The following is a 12,406-nucleotide window of genomic DNA, read 5'->3' on the forward strand; positions in this document are numbered from 1 at the left end:
ACGAGGCCCAATGAAGGTCGAAACTAACATCTGGGGTTGTTGTGTTCCTTGCTCAGAGATGAATTGCCTGGTATTTCAGCGCTGGACTGACCGTAATAGGCGGGATCAGACTGATATGCTACAGGAAAGTTCTACTCTGTGAAAAGCATTACTGGGCTAAAAAGCTGCACCCAGGTGGTAAATCGCCATAGAACAGGCTATCAATGGTATTGAGCCAGTTGTTTGTTCCTGTGAGTGCACTTCTCTCTGTATGTGTATATATATATTATATTATATATATTATTATTTTTTCCTGTGCATTTTAGCACGGCCTCTTTTTTTTCTTTATTAGTTGTGTCCTATTAGTTACAACCATAGGAGTTTAACCGAGGCCAGCAGGAATTTTTAGATCTTTAAGCGCTCTTATACTAACGCTTTTTTAAATTATGAGTTCTCTCTCATGTCCTCAGTAGGGAAAGTAACAGTAATCCAATATGAATAAAAGATAATCACATTTTTCTGCTAGACATGTTTACTCTATTTTAAGGGGTATGGAAAATAGGGCAGGTTTTTTATTTAGGTGAGATGAAAATATGAAATTAACCTATGATATTTTCTTTTTTGATTCTCTGTTGGTGTATAAATAAAGATTTTTTTTTTTTTAAAAAAAAGATAGTCCCACAATTGGGGGTAGGGGAACAAAAAAAAGGGGGGGCAATTGGACCTAAATCCCAAGTGGACGAAATTAACTTTACACCAAAATTGAAAAATATTTGGGCATTGCCAAAAAAAAAAAAAATACATATGCTGATTCTGTCTTACATTTAGGGCAACCTTCTTTAGTTTTTACCCATTTGGCTAAACTGGAAGGTTAAAATAATCCATATTTATTAATTTGAAGTGTGATTCTCTTCAATTAATAGTGATTATCACTTTCTCGGGTAAGAACATTTTTTTTGTAAAAAAATGTCTATATATAATTTTCGGCGCACTATTCCATTTAGATATTAGGTGTCAATGTGTAGTTCTCCATGAGAACCTTATATAATTTGGTAATAGATTTATTACCCTCAGAGTATAATTTAATAACCTTATCCAGCTGTTCCTAAACCAAATCTGGACCTGCTTCAGACCTCAACTCTGTGAGCCAATGTCTGGTCTGCAGGCATTGAAAGTGATTCTTGGCAGATTGAATGTTAACCAGCGATCTTCAAAGGGTTTTATAACCAAGACCCCATCTTCACATGTCTCACCAACAGACTTAAGACCCTTGGTTGCCCAGAGTGAGAATACCTCTTTAATTAAACCTGGGCAAAATCGGGATTGCCAAGTAAAGGAAGGAATTTTTACTTGAGAGAATGTATCTTGATTTTTGTGCAGAGTTTTTGCCATCCAAATATGTTTAAAGGGACAGTCTACACCAGAATATTGTGTTAAAAGATAGATAATCCCTTTATTACCCATTCCCTAGTTTTGCATTACCAACACAGTTATATTAATACTATTTTTACCTCTGTGATTATCTTGTATCTAAGCCTCTGCAAACTGCCCCTTATTTCAGTTCTTTTGATGACTTGCATTTTAGCCAATCAGTGCTGGCTCCTAGGAACTCCATGTGCATGAGCACAGTGTTATCTATATGAAACACATGAACTAACACCCTCTAGTGGTGAAAAACTTTCAAAATGCCGTGAGATGAGAGACGGCCTTCAAGGGCTTAGAAATTAGCATATGAACTTCCTAGGTTTAGCTTTCAACTAAGAATACCAAGAGAACAAAGCAAAATTGGTGATAGATGTAAATTTGAAAATTGTTTAAAATTACATGCCCTCTCTGAATAATGAAAGTTTGTTTTGGATTAGACTGTCCCTTTAAAGGAATGCATTTGAACAACAGTTATAGGAAGTTTAAAGACTGGATAATGTAAAACTGCTTTAAATGCAAAAGGAGCAAAGATGTTAGAGTCCAAGGAGCAATAATGCTAGAGTTAATCTAATTGAAAGATATTTATTCTTTTCCTGTAATCCAGTCTAACGTGAACTTACAGAGCTAGGCATAGTTACAGTATTTTATATTCGGAAGAGATAATTCCCTGAACACTTTGGGTAATTGTGAGAAAAAATAGCGAAATTTGTGGTTACTTTCCATGCCAGAAGAAATTCGAAGCTATCTTATACAGATTTATAAACAGAACAAGCAAAGAAAAAAGCTAGCTCAACTATAATATTATATAATTTATACTAAAAAGAGGTGCATCCTGGAAAATGTGTATGCATAAAATGTAAAAGAAAAGTGGATATGCCAAAATAAGGTATTTCTAAAAGTCCAGGAGTAAAGCACTTTCACTATCTAAAAACTTTCCAAAAACAGAGACAGTAGGGTAATGTCCAAAAATGTATAATTTTAAGTAATCATAAGTATATATAAAATGATGTTACCAACATTAATACAAGCAACAAAATGGCCAAACACATGAAGACAAACAGACAAACCAACATATAAAACACACATGGGCCCCTCACAAAAAAACAAAGAGCAAAGCTAGTCAGCTGGTAAAGTTCATATGGTACACCATAGATAATCAGGCAAGTCAGCAAATCACTGTTAATATGCAGTGAGCAAAAAGCAATGAATAGTTCTGTTTAGAGGAAATTACACAGACCAGAAACGCTCAATATAAGAGTTCCATATAGACCAAAGGTGAAGTTCCTTAAAAGTGCTAGCAAGGAATACACAATGCGAACCCTCGTTAGCTTTCGCCAACTCCCACGGTCAGACCACCGTCAGCACAACAGCCGACTCCTTAGGTCTTTAAGAGTTTACCTTTTCTTCAGCTAGACCAAATATTTCAAAGGCTAACTTCACTTGCCCAAGGTCGATAGGATACAGCGTGTAGTGGGGGGATGAGCTGCGACACACCTACGTGCCCTCTTGAGCATTTCGTTCCGATTCCAATTGCAGCAAGAAGGTTCTACCAGGTGATGACGGTACACTAAGGAAAGTATCCTCTTATTGGCCGTTCAGGTCACATGACCTATTGCGTTACAGTCCAGCTGTTTTTTTCTCAAAAGGCATTTGATATTTTGTTTGCTGAGATAGGACCTAATACAGATCGGTTATTTCTTCAAGTACATATATGATTTCAGCATAAGAGGAAAACTAGAGGTACACAAAGATGAACAACATATAACAACTATATACAAAACATAATAGATATCGCAAAAGATTATACAAATACTTTACATATATAAATAATCAATATCTACAATCAGCATAATTTTAATACTTCGTTAGAAAAATACTGAAGTCTACATGTGTAGAAGAACATGATTTTAAATGCATTATTACCTGCATATTACCCTGAAATAAACAGTGGCAAGTCTGATATCGGAATGGTTAAGAGGGATATACAACAAAGGGGGCAAGGAGGACAATCTAGTTATAGGAAGATAAGTCAAATCCTCTGTAAGAAGGAAGCACATTCCATTTTATCATTAAGTCCTACAGGGGACAATGTTTGTAATTTAAATAACCAATTTTTTTTTTAAGTAATATGGTATCAATGTTACCTCCTCGTCTATGGGGTTTAACCTGTTCAATACCAATAAATTCTAAACTATCAAGTTTAGACTCATGACATTTAGCAAAGTGTCTGGCGATAGGGCTATCCACATTTACATATTTTATATCATTCCTATGTTAATATATGTACATGATCTAAACTCCCTATATGTTTTACCCATGTAAAACCGTGGGCAAGAACAGGACAGGAGATATATGACCCCAGTGGTGGAACAGTTGATAAATGATTTAATTGTGTGTGTCTTGTAGTTGTTTCAAAGGTTTTTGTTCTCTTAATAAATGGGCAAGCCACACAGTGACTGCACAGAGATCATCAAACTATTTTTTGTGCATGATCAACCAACCAATTATTGGTCATTACTTTAGTGAATTCACTTTGGACTAAAAGGTCTTTTAAGTTGTTTGCTCTACGCTTGTTACTATTCACATTGAAAAAGGCCAGTACTTGGGCCGAAACTAGTTTGTGCATTTTATTAGTGTTATTGCATGTTTTTTCACCCCTGGCACCTGATGCCAACTACTGCAGCTATCGGCCATGAATCAGGGGGGTGAATACATGCACTTTTTTATCTCACTTGATTATTTTGGTTGGTGGGGTTTAATTTATTATATAGAGGTTGTTTCCTCATTTTTACCTTTAATCATTAAAAGTTATTTTTTAATTCCTTACTACTTAGACTAGGAAAGAGTGCTTAATAAACCCTAAACCTTTATTCTTAACTTTTATTGTTTAAATCTTTTTTTAGGGGTAGCACCGGACTGTTACATTTAGCTCAGTCTTTTTTCCAGGGTCACTGGGTCCTAGTGCCAGTACCATTCTCATATTATTGTTGCTCTATGCGCAATCATCTGCAGATAGTTACCCACATATTGAGAAATACTGTCATCTTTTGAGAGTAAATACCAATTTTTGTTTAATATTGTCTTAATTTTCTCCCAATGTGAGTTATTCTTAGTTATAAACCTAATTTTATTGTCATCTTTATTTTTTTCCCTTTGACCATATATCCATTTTGTCTCTGACGTCAGACAGATCTGCAATGGATTTTGATGTCCGTCTCCTGTTTATATTGAGAACGTTCTTCTGTTCGGCAGCGAAAAGAGGAAGATATTTACTACTGCTGTGGAATTATATTATCTGCTTGTTGCTGATTGGTTGTTTTTGTTTCTATGTTATTGTTCTTTGCTGTTGTTTTGGAAGTCAGTAAAGATTATGCATAACATATTCGCCTCCTGTCTTTAATAAAATCTAGATTATTCAATCACCAAGGCTATAATAATCCAAATTGCCCAAAAGGGGCAAGTGTACCTCAATTATACATTTTTGCACATTATCCTCCTGTCTCTGTTTTTGTAAATCTTTTTATATAATGAGAGTGCTTTCCTCCTGAACTTTTGGATATACCTTATTTTGGCATATCCAGTTTTCTTTTACATTTTATGCATACACTTTTTCCAGAATGCACCTCTTTTTAGTATGAATTATATAATATTATAGTTGAGCTAGCTTTTTTCTTTATTTGTTCTGCTTTTAAATATTGTTTAGCTCTGTTGATGAGTAGTTCTTACCACAGAGATTCTTGCTTAGCTCCTAATAAATGTAAATTTAAATTAATTCTTGTTATTACGATTATTGCTGAAAAAAAATATTTTACTATATTATACTAGGGACAGTTACAGAGTATATAAATTTATTGGTCTAGTTGGTTGTGGTAAGGTCTGGAATGGCTTATAAACTGTCAGATGAGCAGTGGAATAATGACATCAGTGAAGCATTTACCATACAAGAGGGTGCACAAATTGAGGGTGAGGAGGACTTAATTAATTATGTAATTCTAGCATTTAAAAGCTATAAGAAAAAGTTGGCCAAACAAGTCAAAATTAAGTGGGAATATCAAAGTTTAACCAACTACTTAAAGCTAGATATAATACCTCTAGGGCTATGAATAAGATTAGACCCAGGCATCAACCTTAGAGGCTATGATGCAAATACTGAATTCTTAACAAAATTGAATGAAATATTAACTAAATGTTCCTTAGAATTAATAGCTTTAGTGATAGCAGAGGATGACAAAAAGTTGGAAACTTGTAAGAGGGAAGTAGAAACCATTTATGAATGTTTGAAAAATTATGAAACAGATTACAGAGTTGACGTTGGTTGACGTCAGGAAGGACCAGAGGAATTTGTGAGGTCGATCGTCTGGGTCCCCGCAGGTCTGGCTCTGAATGAGAACATGGCTCTGTGATATTGAGGTTGGTAGTATCCTGGTGGGTACTGAGATTGATTGAGATCCATGAACTGGTGTTGGCCAAAATTTTGGTGGCCGGGCAGACAACCTCTGTATCTGTCGGCCCTGGCAAAAACCCATCTGATTTGTAAAACATTTCTGAGGGAGGCTTGAATTTTTTCAATTGACGTGAAAGTTGAAACATAATGTCTCATAATAGTGAGAAAGGGGTCTCCAAATAATAGACCTTTGGCTTGAGAGCCTGCCTCTTCCATTGCTAGAACCGCCAATTTGGGGTCAATGCAAAGTAACGCAGCTCTGTGTCTTTCACTGGAGATAGCCGCATTGACATTACCCAGTAAATAAAAAGCTCTAAAAGTCCAATCCCTGACCATGGAAGGATCCAAAGAGGAACCGGAAAGATGGGCATCGTCGGCAAGAAGAAGGATCTGAGCCAAAGGGCCAGAAATGTCAAGGAATTTATCCTGAGCCCCACAAAGGGATCTTTCAAGCCCTTTCCTTGGATCCTTACCTTTTCTAGTCAGAAAGGTAACCAGCTTAGGGTCAAACTTGGGGGTGGAAGATTCTCTGCCTGGTAGCAAAGGTCTACGATATTCTGCTCTGAGGAGAACGCTGTGCTCTCAATCTAGAGGTTGGTGAAGCCATCTCTAAAGGAACCTAGACAGATGAGGAGGGAGAGACCACTCAGAAGAGTGGGGATGTCTGATATGTTTGGGATTAAAAATGGGATTCCCAACGGGATCCAAAAGATCTCCTTCCACATCTTCATCTGTAAAAGTCCTCCCAGAGGGGGCTTGAGGATGAGCTTGATGGCTAAAGGGGAATCTCCATCAGAGGGACTGCCCGAATCACAATCGAGTTCCGGGCAAAAATCCCTCTGATCCAGATCCCTCCAATCAAAAATTTCAGAGTCTGTGCCCAGACTTCCCTGATTAAAATCCTCAGGGTTAAAGGGACAGTCTACTATAAATTAAACTTTCATTATAAAGATAGGACTTTTAATTTTAATCAACTTTCCAATTTACTTTTATCATCAAATTTGCTTTTTTCTCTTGGTATTCTTAGTTTAAACTAAACATAGGTAGGCTCATTTTCTAATTTCTAAGCCTTTGAGGGCTTCCTCTTATCAAATGCTTTTTAAATCTCTTCAACACAAAGAGACAGAAAGTACACGTGGGCCATATAGATAACACTGTGTTCAGGCACAGGGGGTTATTTAATATTTAGCACAAAACAATGCTAAATTTAAGACAATAGATAATAAACAGTCACAGTCATGTGATCAGGGGGCTGGAAGAAGGTTCCTAGATACTAGGTAATCACAAAGGTAAAACGTATATTAATATAACTGTGTTGGTTATATAACTGTGTTGGTAATAAAGGGATTATCTATCTTTTAAAACAATAACAATTCTATGGTAGACTGTCCATGTAAGGATTATTTTACCCCGATTTACCTCCGGGGAAGAGGTTCTAATGCCCCTATTGGTTTTACCCGGTGGAAGGTCTTTCCCTTTTTTAGAGGGAGAAATAGATTGGGAACTCCACCGTCTTTTACGGTTTTGAAGGCACTCTTCCTCTGAATCAGAGGAAAAGGAGGAATTCACATTTGGAGATTTGTGTCTAATGGGAATTTCAGGGGGGCAGAAGTGGAGGGTTGTTCCCTCTGCGCTAAGGTCTGTTTTACTGTAAAATTAATAAGATCCAAAACCTCCTCTTTGGTAAAAGAGGACTTATCTGAGGACTCCATATTGAAAACCTGCAATTGCATAAAGGACTGAATTAATAAGGAAACAATATATTAGAAAGCATGATAAAAATCATGCAAAATATTAAAGAAAAATAATCAAAATATCAAATAAGGCTATATAGATATGCCTACTAAGAATAATAAAATCAAAATGTCTCAGGAAAAATATTTTATTGGCAAATAAATGTTATATTAAAGCCTTATCTCCAGGCTAAATAATAATGTTCCAATACAGCCTTATTAGCTTACCATAAATTATAACTTACATTACCTCAAAATAAGTCAATGTGATACTGTCACTTTAATTGTGTTTTTATTGCTTTAGTGTAAAAATAACTTTAGGAGAAATAACTAATGCAGCGTGTACATCATGCTGTCACAATACCAAAGCCTGATGCGCGTCTGCAGAGGGAGAGACAAAAATTAGGCTGTTAGGCTGACCGCAATTGTCAGCAGGAGATACGTAACTAGCTGATGCGAGGCCTGGTGACGATGGTGGGAGAATGACTTACAGGGGAAAATTCTACCAGGAAAGGACTTCCCTAACTAAGTAAAATATATGTAATTAGACTAAAATAAATATATGGAGCATATATAAAATATAAATATATCCAAATTAAAACATGTACAAATTAAAACATGGGTAGAAAAAACATCACCTGCTGACTGGAAGGCAGCAAAGAAAAGAGGAAGATATTTACTGTTTCTGTGGGATTATATTATCTGCTTGTTGCTGGTTGGTTATTTTTGTTTCTATGTTATTGTTCTTTGCTGCTGTTTTGTAAGTCAGTAAAGATTATGCATAAAATATGAAGCCTCCTGTCTTGCCATAAAATCTGCCGGGAAAGTATTGCACTAATATTGTTAACCTTTCCACCTTTAAACTAAGTTTTTGCCCTAGCTCTAGTTTAGATCTATTTGAAGTAACTAAAGATCTACACCTCTTTGCCCGTAAGCTTGCATTAAAAAAAGATTATGGCACCAAGAACCACCATTGACTTAACAAACAGAGAGGATAGGGAAGCTGTTAATAATTTGGAGACTCTCCTGAATGATCAAGACAGTATTAGTAGAACTGAAATAATGCCAAAACAGGCTTTAAGAAGAGGTCCATGTATATGCCTACTTTCTCTGCAATACCAAATATTGCTATCTTTGTTCAAAATATTTCTGAGGTAATCAGACATATTCAAATGACAGGCATTGTTAATGACAATCTTACCTCTAAGGAACGTAAGGCACTCAATTAATTGATGAGTCATAAAGAATTGGTCATTAAACCCCCCGTTAAAGGGGGAAATGTGGGTATACTCGATCAAGAATATTATATTAAAGAAGCCACTCGTCAATTGTCTGAAATCGAGCGGTATCAAAAGGTTAGTAAGGATGAGTTTTTTAAATTTCATAATGAATTACTGTTTCTTAAAAATGATGCAAGAAAGGTTTAATAACTGGACAAGAGTTTATCTATTTATATAATGATAAACCTAAAATACCGGTATTCTATTGGATAACAAAACTTCATAAGTCTATCACTAAACCCCCCGGCGGCCCTATTATTTCTGGGATTGGGGTATCCACTGAGGGTATAAGTAAATATGTGGACTACTTATTACATCCATTTGTATCTGAATTGCAAACTTTTACCCAAGAGTCTACAGACGTGATAAAAAAACTTGATGGTATAGCCATCTCAAAAGACACTTTACTTGTCTACCTGGATGTCGATTCCTCATAATGTAGGCATTGAGTTCTGTAAATCTTTCCTACAGATGAGAGGTACTAATTATAATACTCACACTAACTTTGTCACCAAACCTTTGGACTTTGTCCTAAAAAACTAATTTTTTATGTTTGACGGAAAATATTATAGGCAAATCCATGGTACCGCCATGGGGGCTACGTGTGCCTAAACCTTGGCCTTTGGGAAAACCAGGTGGTTTTTGGAGATCTGGCGGCATTGGTGGATGCACACGTGTCCCTATGGATACGGTACGTGGATGACATCCTAATCCTGTGGTAAGGCACTAAGGAGCAACTGCAGGAATTTGTATCTATATTAAATAACAATGCATCCAATATCTTTTTGACTTGCAATAGTGACCTTAACAGTATCAGCTTCCTGGATCTTTTGATTACTAAGAATAATGATGCTATATGTACAGAGGTATATAGGAAACAGACTGCATCTAATAGCATTCTGTTGGGAAGTAGTCATCACCCAGAAAACCTCAAATGAGGAATACCTTACTGCCAATTCCTTTGTCTGCGAAGAACATATTCAAATCAGTATGCTTTTCGAAAAACATGCCAAAGAAATGGCAGAAAGATTGTCTGATAGAGGCTATTCAAAAAGATCTATCAAAAGAGCACTTTACAAAGCAATAACTCAAGATAGGCAGGATTTGCTGTATGGTCAAAGGGAAAGAAATAAAGATGATTATACAATTAGGTTTATAACTAAGTTTATCTCACATTGGGAGAAAATTAACGGCTAGATTTAGAGTTTGGCGTTAGCCGTCAAAACCAGCGTTAGAGGCTCCTAACGCTGGTTTTGGGCTACCGCCGGTATTTAAAGTCAGTCAGGAAAGGGTCTAACGCTCACATTGCAGCCACGACTTTTCCATACCGCAGATCCCCGTACGCCAATTGCGTATCCTATCTTTTTCAATGGGATCTTTCTAACGCCGGTATTTAGAGTCGTGGCTGAAGTGAGCGTTAGAAATCTAACGACAAAACTCCAGCCGCAGAAAAAAGTCAGTAGTTAAGAGCTTTCTGGGCTAACGCCGGTTTATAAAACTCTTAACTACTGTGCTCTAAAGTACACTAACACCCATAAACTACCTATGTACCCCTAAACCGAGGCACCCCCACACCGCCGCCACTCTATTAAAAAATTTTAACCCCTAATCTGCCGACCGCAAACTGCCGCCACCTACGTTATCCCTATGTACCCCTAATCTGCTGCCCCTAATACTGCCGACACCTACATAATATTTATTAACCCCTAATCTGCCGCCCCCGCTATCGCTGACACCTGCATATTTTTTTAACCCCTAATCTGCCGCTCCGTACACCGCCGCAACCTACATTATACCTATGTACCCCTAATCTGCTGCCCCTAACACAGCCGACCCCTATATTATATTTATTAACCCCTAATCTGCCGCCCCCAACGTCGCCTCCACCTACCTACAATTAATAACCCCTAATCTGCCGACCGGACCACACCGCTACTCTAATAAATGTATTAACCACTAAAGCTAAGTCTAACCCTAACACTAACACCCCCCTAAATTAAATATAATTTAAATCTAACAAAATAAATTATTCCTATTTAAAGCTAAATACTTACCTGTAAAATAAACCCTAATATAGCTACAATATAAATTATAATTATATTGTAGCTAGTTTAGGATTAATATTTATTTTGCAGGCAACTTTGTATTTATTTTAACCAGGTACAATAGCTATTAAATAGTTATTTACTATTTAATAGCTACCTAGTTAAAATAATTACAAAATTACCTGTAAAATAAATCCTAACCTAAGTTACAATTAAACCTAACACTATACTATCAATAAATTAATTAAATACAATACCTACAATTATCTACAATTAAACCTAACACTACACTATCAATAAATTAATTAAATACAATACCTACAATTATCTACAATTAAACCTTACACTACACTATCAATACATTAATTAAATACAATACCTACAAATAAATACAATTAAATAAACTAACTAAAGTACAAAAAATAAAAAATAACTAAGTTACAAAAAATAAAAAAAAATATTTACAAACATTAGAAAAATATTACAACAATTTTAAACTAATTACACCTACTCAAAGCCCCCTAATAAAATAACAAAGCCCCCCAAAATAAAAAAATGCCCTACCCTATTCTAAATTAAAAAAGTTCAAAGCTCTTTTACCTTACCAGCCCTGAAAAGGACCATTTGCGGGGCATGCCCCAAAGAAAACTGCTCTTTTGCCTGTAAAAAAAACATACAATACCCCCCCAACATTACAACCCACCACCCACATACCCCTAATCTAACCCAAACCCCCCTTAAATAAACCTAACACTAAGCCCCTGAAGATCTCCCTACCTTGTCTTCACCAAGCCGGGTTCACCGATCGATCCAGAAGAGAGTCCGAAGTCTTCATCCAAGCCCAAGCGGGGGCTAAAGAGTGACGTCCATCCTCAGGCTGAAGTCTTGATCCAAGCGGCAAATGAAGAAGTCCATCTTCGGGAAGAAATCTTCATCCTATCCGGGCAGAAGAGGAAATCCGGACCGGCAAACATCTTCATCCAAGCCGCATCATCTATGTTGTTCCATCCGATGACGAGCGGCTGATCTTGAAGACCTCCGGCGCGGATCCATCCTCTTCGTTCGACGTCCAACTGAAGAATGAAGGTTCCTTTAAGGGACGTCATCCAAGATGGCGTCCCTCGAATTCCGATTGGCTGATAGGATTCTATCAGCCAATCGGAATTAAGGTAGGAAAATTCAGATTGGCTGATGGAATCAGCCAATCAGATTCAAGTTCAATCCATTGGCTGTTCCGATCAGCCAATAGATTGCGAGCTCAATCTGATTGGCTGATCGGATCAGCCAATCGGATTGAACTTGATTCTGATTGGCTGATTCCATCAGCCAATCAGAATTTTCCTACCTTAATTCCGATTGGCTGATAGAATCCTATCAGCCAATCGGAATTCGAGGGACGCCATCTTGGATGACGTCCCTTAAAGGAACCTTCATTCGTCGTCTAGTTGTCGGAAGAAGAGGATGGATCTGCGCCGGAGGTCTTCAAGATGGAGCCGGTCG

Source organism: Bombina bombina, chromosome 4 (assembly GCF_027579735.1).
Source record: "Bombina bombina isolate aBomBom1 chromosome 4, aBomBom1.pri, whole genome shotgun sequence".
Lineage (NCBI taxonomy): Eukaryota > Metazoa > Chordata > Amphibia > Anura > Bombinatoridae > Bombina > Bombina bombina.